The 14,714-nt window shown below is 34.0% G+C and overlaps 1 protein-coding gene and 1 long non-coding RNA gene across 7 annotated transcripts in view; one reads left to right on the forward strand and one right to left on the reverse strand.

Annotated features, from left to right (window-relative positions):
- The window catches only part of LOC132702911 (lachesin-like), a 513,947-nt gene that overhangs the window by 171,518 nt on the left and 327,715 nt on the right, over positions 1-14,714 (forward strand). The window lies entirely within an intron of this gene.
- On the reverse strand, positions 8,689-14,586 carry LOC132702913 (uncharacterized). 4 transcript variants are annotated; one of them, XR_009618994.1, is made up of 4 exons: positions 14,497-14,586; positions 14,373-14,441; positions 10,201-12,496; positions 8,689-10,129 (listed from the first exon to the last, which is right to left on the reverse strand). It is a non-coding gene; the product is annotated as an uncharacterized LOC132702913 (long non-coding RNA). The 4 variants fall into 4 exon arrangements; XR_009618991.1 differs by having other exon boundaries at positions 8,689-12,496; XR_009618993.1 differs by having other exon boundaries at positions 8,689-12,496; positions 14,373-14,434; positions 14,493-14,575.

Raw genomic sequence — 14,714 nt, forward strand, 5'->3', positions numbered from 1 at the left:
CCTGACATGACCGATAAATGCGTATAATTCAAAATTACTGTTGCTTGTTTCAGAACGGTATTAATTGATACGGAAATCGTTGTTTACAAAAGAGAGGTCGACAATTGCGTGCCAGCTGATCGAATATTAACTGTTTTTCAACAACATTAAGCGAAATTATTAATTTTTTAGCTCGAGCTTCGGAATCGCCGCTATTATTATTTATTTATGACGTATTGGAAAATTGAATTAAAGATATCGGTTGCTTCGTCCAACCGCAATTATATTTTTGTTTGGTTTTATTTTCTTTCCTTTTGCTTATTCGGGATCCTTTGGTGACGACGAAATTTATCTTAAGTTAATTAATTGCTACGGGTATATTCCCAGAGTTTTGGTAACAGTCTCAAGGAGGTTTCACACCAAGCCGACAAAACAACAACACGAGTTGAAAAAAAGAAACAAAAGCTGACCTTCTTTCAGATTATTTTGAAGATTTTTCGGCAACTTCTAGTTTTCCAACAATTGCTGTTTGGTTTTTCGTTTCCGCATTATAGTCGGACACAGTTTCTGCGTGTATTGTAACCCAGTTTGTGTAAACAACAAGTTTTACGATTGTTTAGTTTCCGTCAAGATTCCAAGTAAGGTGGAGTAATTGCGTGGTGAAAAAGCATACCATTCGGTAAATGATAAGTAAAATGGATAATAAATATGTAATAATTGGATTTTCCAATTATTTATTGAAAAATACCTAACACACTCCACCGTACCAAGAGCCAGTCACACACGAGAAAAAATGAAGCGTTTCTGCTTTTTACTAAACGTATATGTATTTTGAATAATACAAACTAATTTCTTCTTCCAAGAACTGAATTTTAAAAATCAACGATAAAACAATTTCGCTGGTGTAGCACGATACAGATCGAGAATCAGGAATATTATTACCCAGATTCTTTGAATTACAGCGTTGTTTTCGCTAAAATACACAAATGAATTGATCAGTGATCTAAAATTTCCAGTGTTTCACTATAAAGTCTAATTTCAATCTTCAACATCTAGAAAAAATCCAATCTGTCTTATTAATGCTTTAATATTTCATATAAAGTAAATATCTGAGGCAAGAAAAACTATTTTGAATATTGGACCTGATGGAATATGGGTGGATAAATACGGCAGACACAGTGGCAACATTCAATTAATCGTAAGAACAAAGCAAAGGACGCTTGACTTGGCGAAAAATCTTCTGAAATAGAGGTACTTGACATAAAGTATGATTGTAGCAAAGTGCACAAGAGAATAAAGGAAATGTGCCATATAGGTGAAACTAGAAATAGTTGTACTCTGACCGACAATTACTGGTAATATGAGTGGAGCAACAGCTCTGCAGGCGCTATTTAAAGGTCAGAAAACATTTTTACCATAGAAATACACGACAGATGGTACCAATAATAACGAAGTTACGAGCGCCATCAGTAACTCAAAAAAGGGCAAAACGATTGGATTTCACTAAAACATGGAAAATGGAAAATGGTAAATCGATACTTACCAGATATCATGTCCCAAACGCTATGAAGGCTACCGCATGATTGTTTTTGAAGAAGAACCTTCCAAAAATGCGAACTGTCAACTGTTTCGGTTTAGAAATGGATTTGGAACTCGAGAGGCGTTATTCGCGATTAATGTAGTAGTCCAACGATGCCGTGATATCAACACAACCGTATTGGTATATAGATTACAAGAAGGCATTTGATAGGGTGCATGATAAGCTCATCGAAGCATCGAAGCACTAAAACAAGTCAACTTAAATCGTGAGGATTTCTAATTAATGTCCAATCTTAAATGGCAACAGCAAGCAAATGTCCTCGAATTACGCAGTACTGACCAAGTAAAGATTCTAAGAGGATTGAGGAAAGGATGCGTTCTATCGCAATACTCTGTCAACCTTTATAGAAGCAAAACGTAACAGTTGGTGTCAATGTTAATAGAACATTGATAGATCAGTAATCTCAGATATACAGATGATAGTTTGTTATTGGTTAATGAAGTCAGAGAGATAGCAAATACAAGTATCTTGGTACTTTAACCACAGAGTGGAGAGAAGACACCGAGATTAAAGGCAAAATAGAACAGGCTCGACAAGTATTCTTCAAAATGAGAACATTTCTACCTGACCGTAACCTCTCCATAGAACTCCGGAAATCCATGCAGAAATGTTTGTGAGTTTGTGAGTTTCCATCTTTGTACGGTAGGTGTACCTAGGTATGAACACACAAACCGAACTCACCCACACGTACTAATCAAAAGTAACCAACCTGCGAATAGATGAGATGGTACAAGAATAACATGACTTTTTTGAAATTTTACTTTTGCAGGCAAAATTTACGAATGCCGGAGTTGAAGATGATCCTTTCATCCCACCCAGAGAGAAAAACAACAAACAAATATAAATGTATCTAGTAAATACAAATATGGCTAGCCACATACATCTCCGTATCTACACGGAAGTATGAACCACATATAAAACTATTCATGTCCATAAAACAGTTTTCTGTGTTATAAATCTGCGTAGTCGTTTATGTGCGGAATTTGACTAAAATACTATTCTTAAACATTGATTTCATTGATTTAATTGATTTCATCGCATGGTTTGTGTCAATATAATCCATAAACCTTTACTATGTAGTGTCATTTGAAAGTAATAAGAAGTAGTGCTGTGATAGTAGTAAATGCTTTACCTTAAGACCTTTTTCTTTTGTGAGTTCTATTAACGTCGTTTCTAGCTAACGTAAAAGACGTAATAAAAAACGATATATAAGTGAAATGTGACGTGTTGAGGTGAGGGGGGGTCTAAAGTTTTACTCGCGGAAATTACATGTACGGACTAGACTTGAAACAATATTTTTTTAAGGAAGTTCGTTTATTTCATCAACTTTATTGAGCTATTGCAGGGTTGGTTAAAATATAAGGAAGCATGCAATTAATAACTTAATTTTACCAATATTAACTCAAAAACCTTCTCTCAAGCTGGTGCAGTGATCCAGAATATGTCTCTTGCGCTGGAGCTGTTATTACACTGCCCACTTTGAACCATGTTAACTACAAAATAAACTACCTTAAATCACTAAGAATAGGGCTGCAGAAAGATAACTCGAATCAAACAAATCTTCTCCTCCTTCTTTCTCTTATTTGTTATACTTGTCTCTAACTGTGAAACTTTTCTAATCAAAAACAAATGATCCATTCCAATCAGTATTCTCCATCAATCCAAGAAGATATGCACTCCATATTTTGATTGTTGCAATGATTTATTGCTGCCTTTGCAAACTCCAATTTTAACCTTTCTATATCGCTTTGGTAACAATTTATTATATATCGAATAAACTCAGTTAAGTGAGAAGAGGGTTTCAACAGAATATTTACTGGGGCGTGTGACAATTCAAGGTGACTTGAATTTTCAATAGCAGAGGATGATAAACCGTAAACACATTAGCATAGAAATAAAGAAAAGCCCCTTGGAAATTGAAGGGAAGGGAATTCATTGAGTGTTAAATGAGGCGACGTGACACGTTGCAATTACCTGCTTAAGGGAATAATGGAATTATCATAGAGTACTCGAAAACGTTACTGCTATGTTACTATATAGGTAATCAAACAAATATGAAATCACCCAGTAATTCTGAGAATTTCAATTTAATTTGAAAAAAAGTCATGTGTTATATGTTTTTGAGTTAACAGTTATTAACAGTTATTAAAGGACATTTGGGATGTTTCATAAAAAAAGTAAAATTTACACATAAAAACTTATAAGTTCCAAACCATTCGATAGCCAAGGTTGCGCCTATTCGAAGTACAGAGGATGGTTAAAAATGCAAAACTTTAAAAATATCCCTGTATCTAAAAATTCAATATGCCATTTTTATTTCTGCCGCCTGTCATTTCATGAAAAAGTGACTTCGATCACGAAATCTGCAACACGCTAGCTTTATTAATAAGTGTATATAACGTTAGGTCAGCGCAAGAATCGTTTTAGAATCAACTACAATTATTTATATTTATTTAAGATCGGCTGGCAAAGCTGTACCGAAAACAATCCAATGGCGTCGTTATTCGTTTATTTCGGAAATGAAGTTTTGTTTAGCATCGTTTTCGACCCCAAGATCCTTGTAATTTTCCGTAACGTTCAATAGCCCGAAAACTTTTCCAATAACTGAATAATGTAGAAACGCAGTCTTTATCGGTAGGTACTTTTCACGTTGCAAGGGAAGTCAAATTTTGTTCAAATAAATCCCATTACTTTATTTGAACGAAAGTTTTCGAATTTTACCACGTATTTGAAATGTTCCCTGGGCTTGGATACTTTTGTAGCAAAGTTTTTCAGAAATCTATATTAATTTTGTTTTAAATTTATTTACGGTTAACTTGTGATCCAATTTTATTGATTTTTTCGAGACAGCTGGGATCCGAGATTGGAAATCATTGTACATAATTTTCCTTTAAAAACAATTGTACGCACTCTTTTAAAATCTCGAATATTGCCTCCTAGGGCACTGTAAAGCTATTACAAAAGAAGAATCGCTTCATGGCGTGCTCAGTAATCTTCCCCCACGTTAACGTTATTATGTGACGAATTATTTGGAAACATCCCTGGATGGCAGTTTAGGTCATTACCTTTTTATTACAAGGAACTATCTGCCAAACTTTGTGAAGCGGTTATTTTTGTTTGTTCACCTGTTCGAGAAATATAAACCAGGTAGTATATTAAAATTTACTTACCTTTAGAAACAAAGAGAATTTTTAATTTACAAAAAATAAATGAACTTGTATAACGTTTAATACCCTTTCGAGCTCTTCAATTGCTTGTATTCGTCGGGGAATGCGTATAGGCAAAAAAACCAGTAGAGTTATTGTAAATCCAAGACTAGCTTCAGGCACCATAGGGAAGTCCACTGCATGAAGACCATTTCAGGGTCAAAGCAGCATTTTTATTTGCTCGTACGTATTTTTGGGCTAATAAATCAAACCAGTCCAGAGTAATTCAGCCTTCAACGGGTTCAGGGTAGTGATAAGGAAATGGAAACACAAAATATATGAACACATTCTGTTGTATTGCGCACTGTATATTTATCATTATATAAATAATAAATTAAAATTGTTAGTCAGCATAGTTTCATTCTAGATATCACTATAATCACAGGATTTTATTAATGGTTTTACGTTGTCCTTAAGTTTTTTAATAATTATTTTCCACTTACAGTGCATGTTTGCATTGCCTGTTTTTTAATTAGGATCATATTATTTCCATAAAATTTAAATCGCATTGATAAGGTGGTAATGTAAGTGGTATATTACCGAAATTTTTTATGACCTCGTCTACGAAATAAGTTTTATCATAGGATTTGGTTCTTAAAACTTCAACTAGTTTATTTTGTATAAGAATCTTAGGTCATGCTGAGCTAAGAAACTTTTGGAATACCTCGTTTTTGGTGCCGATCGTTGATACTCTTTTAGCTAGTGCTGTGATAACTAGCATTACCGTAAACTATTACGCTGGCTGATGGAATATTTGGAAGAAGGAATTTTTTTAACCAATTTTCATAGAGTTTACTTGTTATGTAAAGCATTTGCCACCCAACCTTCCATCGAGCCACAGTGTAGAATGAATATTCTTTTTCCTCTAGATGCAAGACTTATTCAAAATGCAGTTCGATAAAAAAATTTGTCACCTTTTCGTTAGTCTCATAGGTGTCGTTTTGTTGCGAGATATTAATGAATATGAGTTAAATATGTTTGTCTTTATTTCACCAATCATTGGGCCTCTTTAATGCAACTACGCTTATCAATATTTTTAAATCTAAATCCGATTTTGTACAGAAATCGGCGCAATTTTTTACGACTGTCAGCCAATCGACCATTTTCTTTTCATTTCTATTGCAATGGTTCAATCTGATTATTTTCATACATGACATACCTTTCCCTGCGAATCCACTCTGCATCACCTTTCTCATGCCTTTATCACATCGCTCCTTCCTTTCATTCACCACTAATGGCAAAGCACAAATAAAAATAAAAATTCCCCCCTGTACTGGAAACGTTTGTGAATTGGCTTTTTATTAGTTAAAATTAAAGTTAAAGGGTCTTCCGTTTATGATAGGCTAGGCAAGTCATGACCATTTATCGTATGCTTCACTGTAAAATACCCAGGTATTGGTGAAAACTTGAATCGGTAAACGCTCTAGCTCTTTTTCTTTTTCTTTATCAATGGTGTTTTATTACTATATACATTTCTGAAATAGATCACAGACGGTCTATTTTACAAAAAAGACTTAAAAAAACTAAAATATTCATTTCGACTATCAAAACAAGATTTATTTTTATATAATCCTCGCCGTTTTCATCAGGACGACGGCATATGTCTACGACTTTGATCCATTCAGTCGCAGAATATAGTTTTCCTATTTAGAAGGCAAGCCGTTGAGTAATTGGGCGATTGTTTAGAACTTTGTGTCGCGGCTAAGGAAGCATTATCAACATTTTACCAAAGAAAGGACAAGATAGGGCCGGAGGGTCGCGCATTAAGCTCCAAAATTTGCTACTCTATTATAATAGCTTCCCAGAGTTTCCGGGGTTGGGACATTTAAGACTGCTTCCGAGATATTATAGGGGTACGTTCCGCGGCCATTCCTTGGAAGATAAATTACGCCCTCCAAACGTGGAATCTGTAAAATCCTGCATTTAAGAAAGCGGACACAATAGCTAATTTTTTACTTTTTGCTTGTTTTATATTCAATGGCGACACTCAATATTACCTAAACTTTATTTGGATTAAAAAATGTTAAAACTATCTTCCCAACTTCTCAACGACATTGGCGATTTCAATGGATGCACTTGAAGATATTCTTTGAATTCGAATGTTTAACAGAAATTTAATAAAAAACACTTTATTAAAGTATTCAGTCTAGTCCACCTAAATCGTTTTTATAGTGGGAATTACCAAATATAAAGTCACTCTTGTAGAAAACCGAAAAGAAAAGTTTTTTATAATTTATTTCCCATATTTTCGAAAATAACGTAATTTTAGAATGTTATTTATAAAATATGTCAATTTTGGCAGGAAAAGGAAAATGTTAAAAAAACTTTCTTGAATCCATTTTATTAATTTTGATGAACAAGTTATCCCCAGAATAAAGATTTCTCATTAATAAAAAATGTTCCCATATGATTCAGACTTGTAGTATATAGTTACAAACACTGGAAATACCTCCCAGTTAGGCTTTGATTTGTCAAAAATGCATTTTCCATACTACGATCGCCATCTGTTTTCTAAGGACTTATTGAACAACTTTTGTATCATTTACAATACAATTAGTGCTCCTTAGTTATATATCGACAAGCGTAAATCGATTAAAGGCACCCTACTAAAGACCCAATTATTGGTGGAATGGAGACAAAAATGTTTAACTCAAAATAAATAAGAACTAAAAGTTCAGATTTTCACGAAATTATATATTATGACATGACAATTGTTTCGACAACAACACATTTGATAAAGACACGGTGTGAAAATCTGAACTTTTAGTTCTTATTTATTTTGATAAATGGATTTCCATCAAGTAAAAGCCACCTCAGTTCAATGTTTAACTCAAATTTCTTTTCTAATTGAATATCAATAATGAAGGGGGCTATTTTTGGGTCCATTTTAAAAAGAAAACTTCATATCTTAACTTTTGAGATACAGGGTGGCTAAGTTTTCAAAAACAAAAAATATGTTTTTTTAATATCTAGATATTTTAATGAAATTTAGTACACATATGCTATGTACCAAGAGGCATATTTAACGTACCGCAATTTTTTTAAAATTCACCAGTAGCGCGCGTACGGAACGTCACCAGTCTACTTTGGCAGACATTGATGGTAGGCCAGTGATTTCTAAAAAAATTTAATTTCTTCATTTTTTCCAATCCGATGTACGGTTCTCGCTTTAAAAAAATAAAAACCTCTTCTTCGTATGGTCATAACAATATCGTTAATATGACAGCATGCGAAGGAGTTAGTTATTATTTTTAAGTAAAAACCGTGAGACCGATCAAATCTGTTCATAAATTAATGCAAATGTCATTTTTTTTTAAGTAAATTAGTGGCGCGCCAATAACATAACATCCTAACAACAAATTAAATAATATACGATTCTTATTCAAATTTATTTAATTTATTTATGTTGACGTACTTCAAATTAATACTTCGATTTTTTTAAGTATTTCAATAAAACAGATAGACAATGACTTAACATTAACATTACATTAACGATATTGTTATGACCATGCAGAATAGCGGTTTTTATTTTACTAAGCGAAAACCGTGCATCAGATTGAAAAAAATCAAGAAATTAAATTTCTTCGAAAATAATTTTTAGATAGTACGAATAATTTTTATTTTAAGATAAATCAGTGGCTCCAAAATAGGCAAGTGAAATTTAAAATAATTGTGATATACTAAATAATGCATCTTGACTCATAGTACATGTGTTCCAAATTTCAATGAAATTACAGTCAGGCGCAATAATGTAAACCCAAAAATGTCCGCCCATATAATTGATGCAATTAATATCAGAAAGCAGTTGGAAAGAATGTATTAGCGTAGCCGTAATTAATAAAAAAACTTCTTGGGATAGGATGATAGTAGTAGCAGAGACGCAAACGGTTCTGACGAGTAATTTTATTTAATATTTATATAATTATAATAATGCAGTCCGCAATACATCACAATATATTCATATATTTGGTGGTTCAATTTCCTTACTAGTACGCTGGACCGGTTTGATGTAGTGACTGCCTACGAGCAGATAAAAATGTTAATGTTGGTTTTTTATCAGTTGCGATTTATTTAAAAATACCACCTTTAAAGTGGCATAGCTTTCATTCAAACACAGAGAAAATTTTGAATGAAAATTTTTTAAAACAAGTTTACTTTGTAAAAAAAAAATTAAATACGAAAACATATTCTTTACATGCATGTAATCAAATCCTTTTTGCCAAATTTGCATTGGAATTTTTCCTTTTCCTGTTATACGCCAATGGCGGGAGGTTTGAATTGTCCCAATTCAATGGAGATCGAAGTTTATTTAAGACATAAGCTCAAAACACTGTTTTCATTTTCTTCCGGTGTGTTTATCTTTCAATTACTCCTAGAAATTTCGAAGCACCCTCCACTTTAAACATATATTTTAAACTAATTTCGGAATATATCAAGTTCCCGCTTCTCGGCGAAACGTTCGTTTCGCAAAAATGGCGTTCCTAGATTAGCCCATCTTCGGCGACGAATAAATTTCGCTCGAAATCCATTACTTTTACAAACTGCATTTTAATTAACTTAATACGCGACCCAAATTAATCTGTGAGATGCTGGAGCCTTTTTTTTTGTCCCCTTATTTAACTTTCAATTTTCTAAGCATGTTATTAAGTGCCCGCCGTTTTCCTAGAAAACAATTTCTCTTATAATTTATTACCGACTTCCGATAACTCGCGGATTAGTCCGCCGCTTAGCCGACTGAAAGTGATATCTTTGATTAAAAGTTTCGTCTAGAATTTTAAGAGGCGTAAATTTTACCTCAACGCGACGAGAAAACATAAGATACAAAACTTTCGGTGTTTAATTTATGCCATTTGGTGTCGAAAACTTCGTAGGAGACGAGCGTCACTAAAAGATTGCAACATCGCGCCAGCTATAGCAAGTCTGTAGAAAAGTAGAAGTACTCCTTTATCGAAATTTTTAATTACTATTCTGAATAGATGTGGCGGAATATCGTTGATTCTGATAATCTGACGTTTGATATGATCAATCCTGACTTTCTAGTGCTCGAAGTCTTATGAAATCATTCTTACTTTTTACAAAACTTCTAGATTCCTCCTGCGTCGGTTTTTGCTGAGTCAAAATTGCTAACACTCCGCTAATCATCCTATTGGCTTCTTCAGAGCTTGACTGAGACTATCTCGCATTTTACTCTGTACCTGCTTATATATTGTTTGAATGTGGCGGAGCTAAATGAGGGGCATAAACACCGTCTCGGATTACTTTCATGTTGTTTGATCCTAGTTGATATTTTTCGTCCGGTCTCTCCAATGTATTCAAACCGATCAAGAAATTTGTATAAGAATCCCTAAAATGATGGACAGAGACCAAGAAATTGATCAAATCAAAATAGGCAGTCGACCAGCTTCCGAGTCATACCTGATGAGTACTGGCATCGAGCCGTACATCCAAACCACCATTGGCGATCAACATCCTGTTTTTTTTCAAAATACTGAGGACAAAATCAGCTTGACACATACCCAGGTTACCAAGGACCAAAATAATGGGGATTGCAGTGAAATTATTATTATTATTATTATTATAGTATTATTGTATTTGTTTATCATTATTCCGGTATGGTAGCTAACTTGATAATTAAAAATAATATAACAATGCAATGTAAGAATCAGCGTTTAGGAGAAGCAAGAATACAAAAAATAATGAGTAATAATTGCAAATTCTAAAACTAAAAAACTTTGACATGGCAGTGATCCAGGAAATTTTTTAAATAAACTTCCAAAGGCTACTACTACCTTTTACATTCCTCCTGCGTTGGTTTTTGCTGACATTTCGGCAGTCATGTTGGCTGTTGGCTTCTTCAGAGCTTGATTGAAACTGGCTCGCATTTTACTCTATACCTGCTTATATATTGTTTGAGGGGGGCGGAAGTAAATGATGCGCATAAACACCGTCTCGGATGATTCCCATATTGGTGACAGGTAGAGACCTAAGTCCCGGTTAAGACTCTCGAATTTTTCGTTGGTAGAAGAATTGATTACGTGCAAGAATTTTAGTTTAATCGAATAAAATTTTATGCCCGGTGTCGTGAAGTCTATAGAAATAAAAAACCTAAAAATCTTAACCGCAACTCAGGTGGCCAATATGACAATCAATCATCCGAGACAGTGTTTATGCCCCTCATTTAGCTCGGTCCCCCTTAAACAATATATAAGCTCTGGAGAAGCCAACAAGATGATTGGCGAAACGTTAGTAAGTTCGACTCGGCAAGAACCGACGCAGGAGGAATCCAGGAGTTTTGTAAAACGTATTACAGTAGCCTGTGGAAGTTTCTTTGAGAAATCATTCTTGTCTGATCAAATTCAGCGAGTATTTATTAATCAAATGCGGTTAGGGTGGTCATAATTGGAGTGTTTTAACAGAAAAAAAATATTTCTCAACTAGACTTACACGCCAAGGGCTCGATTTTTGAGAAACATTTTTTGATTAAAACCGCATGGTGATATCTCCACTACCAACCGAGTTATTTTTTAATTTTCAATTCTCGTTTTGTCACTCTAAACAATAGACAAAGGAAAATTAATGTTCTCACTGCATTTTCCGATAAACCAGTTTCAAAATTGTATTCTTATACCGGCATGTCCTTCAAATAATTGGTACGATATGGCTTGAAAAAAAACTATCCAAAACTTTAGTTTTTCCAGCATTTGTTCCGTCAGCTAATGATCATAAGTATGTGGTTGGACTTTACAATACGTTTTCAATTATATTCATTTCCTTTTCTTCATTTAAGGGGTTTTGATTTTGTCTTGGCTTTTTGAAACTTCCGTAGTTGGTTATTTTTTTTCTTTACGTCCAAAATATTGGCTTGTCTGGTCGGTTGCGCTCTGGATAGGTATTGAAAAAAAGTTAAAAAAAAAAGAAAGTGTACGGAAGCAGACAAATAAAGCCACCTTGCCTGATGGATGTTATTTGAAAAAACAAGTATATGAGGCTCGACGGAAATTATGCATATATGTCATATGCAAGACCGTTACTGGCATGTTCAATAGAAATGGGAGCAGAAACAAAAACCATACTTAGAACAACAGATGTGAGAATATTGAGATCAATGGGGTGGAAAATATTTGTAGACAGAATCCCCAACAATGACATAATAGAACTCTGTAAGGTACAGGATATCGTACGGTGGAGAAAACAAAAAAGACAGAAGTGAAACTAGCATGTAACACGAGTGGACAGCGATAGACTATCTCTTAGACTATATCTTATTCAATGCCAGTGGACACTAGACTACCGGAAAGGCCCTTTAAAAGACGGAGATATACCTGGCAACCCATATCACAAATAAAACCTGCGCTTTAGAAAAAGAAAAGAGATCGAACAAGAACAGACCCCGGAATCAATATAAGAAGAAGAATTTTATCTGTCACCTAAAACTTCTTTAATATCATTTATATACGACTATGCCAATTTGGATTAATGAATCCATTAATTCCGATATAACTAACTTTTATAATTATGCCAATGATCACTTACTCAAAATTGATACCGCAAATGCGTTGTTGTAGTTTTTGGAAATGATATTCAGGTTGAAGAGGAAAAAAAAAGAATTTTTAATTGAAGTTATTGACTTACCATTGCAATTTTCTGATTCAAAATGATGGAAATTATTCTGGAGTTTCAGAAATGGCCACCAGGGGGCGTAATTATTATCCTGAAACAGAAAAAAAAACAAATCTTTTTTGTTTAATGCTTCTTGCTCTATCTCTCCAAGGATTGTGGGGGGTTTTCGAATATTTTCTTAAATTATGTCCATATCCATCTCGTACTCCAAAAAGTCTTAACGCATTTTAATAAACTTGGAGTAGTTAAAAATGGCTAGGCTATAAATCGTGCAGGAAAAATCTGGACTTTGGGAAAAATTTTCACATATGAAATTTAAAATCAAAATAAAATGTTATTATTTGTCTTTTTTTACATCCGGAGGGCACTAGATTACCCCGTAACTCACATTTCTAGCTTTTGACATACTTAGCCGTTTTCAAATTTTCAAATTAGTTAGGTTTTGCAACCCAACCAAAACTAATGAACTGCTGAAAACTAATCCATTTTAATAATTATTGACTTATTTAAGTAGTAAAAAGTGTATTGAAAGAATCAGTTTGTTAATAAAGTCGATTTTTTCTGGGGACTACGAGTTTAAATAAGGCGATTTAAAAGCAATAAGTATTTAACAAATTTAAACTAATTGGAACTCTGGGCATTCAAGCGACTTTGGCAAGCATCAAACGACATGAAAGATGCGTAGCGTTTATTCAGATGAAAACAAAATTTGTTTTTATGGCAATCTTCATAACTTTAAATCAATTATTTTTGTCAAACAATATTTTACTCATTTTTTAAATGGGTCTACAAATTATACTATTTAGATACGTCAATAGTGAATAAAATTAGTCTCCAACAATTGACTAGTGATGGAGTTAATGACTAAACGTAATTTTAATGGAAAAATAAGTGATAATACGTTATCTACGAAATTTGGTGCTCGTTAAATTAATTGTACAAAAAGTTGTTTTAATTTTAAATATCATTTGAGATTATAAATAATAAATTTGTGTTTTATTTGATATATTCGAGATAATAAGATATTAGTATGAGCAACCCGTAAAGTGCCAGGATTTCCCAAAATTATTGAGAGGTTATTGAGCCCTTTATTCTTTTGTCAACAAATTATTTTTTTGCGATTTTGCAAGAAAAATTCACCCGATGGCGTGGTAAACAACCACAATGACGTCACTGGTAGCATTATTGAGAACCTAGGAAAAATCCTTCTTAACGATTTCAAGTTTATTAAAATGCATTATCCCTTTTTGCTTTGTTTCAACTTTAAAATAGTGCGCACTTTAGCCATGATTAAATTAGCCAGTTTTGTAGAAGCGAGTTCTAAAATTCAAGATAACAATGACCGCCAACTGGTGGCCGATGACGGCGTTGATTAACAGAGAGTTGGACGACCAATGAAAGAATTGAAGTAGTCATCTACATAGAATATCCAAATACGGAGACAAAGATGGGTCTGGTACATATCCCAGCATATTTATAGCATAAGTTGCTATTGAATGATGCTTGTAGATAGGCAACTCACACAGGAAATTATCTCATCATCACTTACGGATAGCTAAGCAACATTGAAGGAGCTGAAGTCACTTTGGTGCTTCTTCAAAACCAAACAAAAACTAACAGAAATTGGCCAGAAGCGTTATCCATATTAGTAAGCCGACATAAGGTAACTCTGACATGGAACACAAAGGGAAACCACCTACAGTGGTTACGATAACCAGGACTAGTCTTTAGAAGAAAGATAAAACTAACACTCTTTTATGCACGGGCAGGGTAAACCTAAACAGCTTAAAGAGCAGGCCACTGCAATCTCATACTTTACATGTTCAAAATCGACCTTTTGAACGACGATGAATTCAGGCTGTGCATGGAGAACGAAGAATCGGCTGCACATATATATTGTATCGATACCGCGCGATAAGGATGAGGCTAAGCTGACATCCTGGAGCGTGATAATGTGAAATACTTACCGCCCTACAAGTCGACGAACCTCATACGAGGACATAAAATCGGAAATGTGCCGTAATAAAAACTAAAACCTACACATAAAGTACATTTAAATAATTGAATATTGCGCTGATCAGTTATACCAACTCAATTTTTAGGTCAGCCTCAAGTTATTGCAGAAATTTGCATTTGTATGCAGAAGCGACCAAACGGAATTGACGTGGTATGCGAAGTATTTTGTAAATTCTATTTACACGTGCTCTATATATGCAAGCGATATCGATTCGGAGTTTGCCTGAGGCGCCCACGCTTTTTCGCTATTAATTAATCAGATGTTCAATTATTTAAACCTTTAGTGGTTTATT

The sequence above is a fragment of the Cylas formicarius genome, unplaced genomic scaffold (assembly GCF_029955315.1).
Source record: "Cylas formicarius isolate icCylForm1 unplaced genomic scaffold, icCylForm1.1 PGA_scaffold_6__28_contigs__length_40554024, whole genome shotgun sequence".
NCBI lineage: Eukaryota > Metazoa > Arthropoda > Insecta > Coleoptera > Brentidae > Cylas > Cylas formicarius.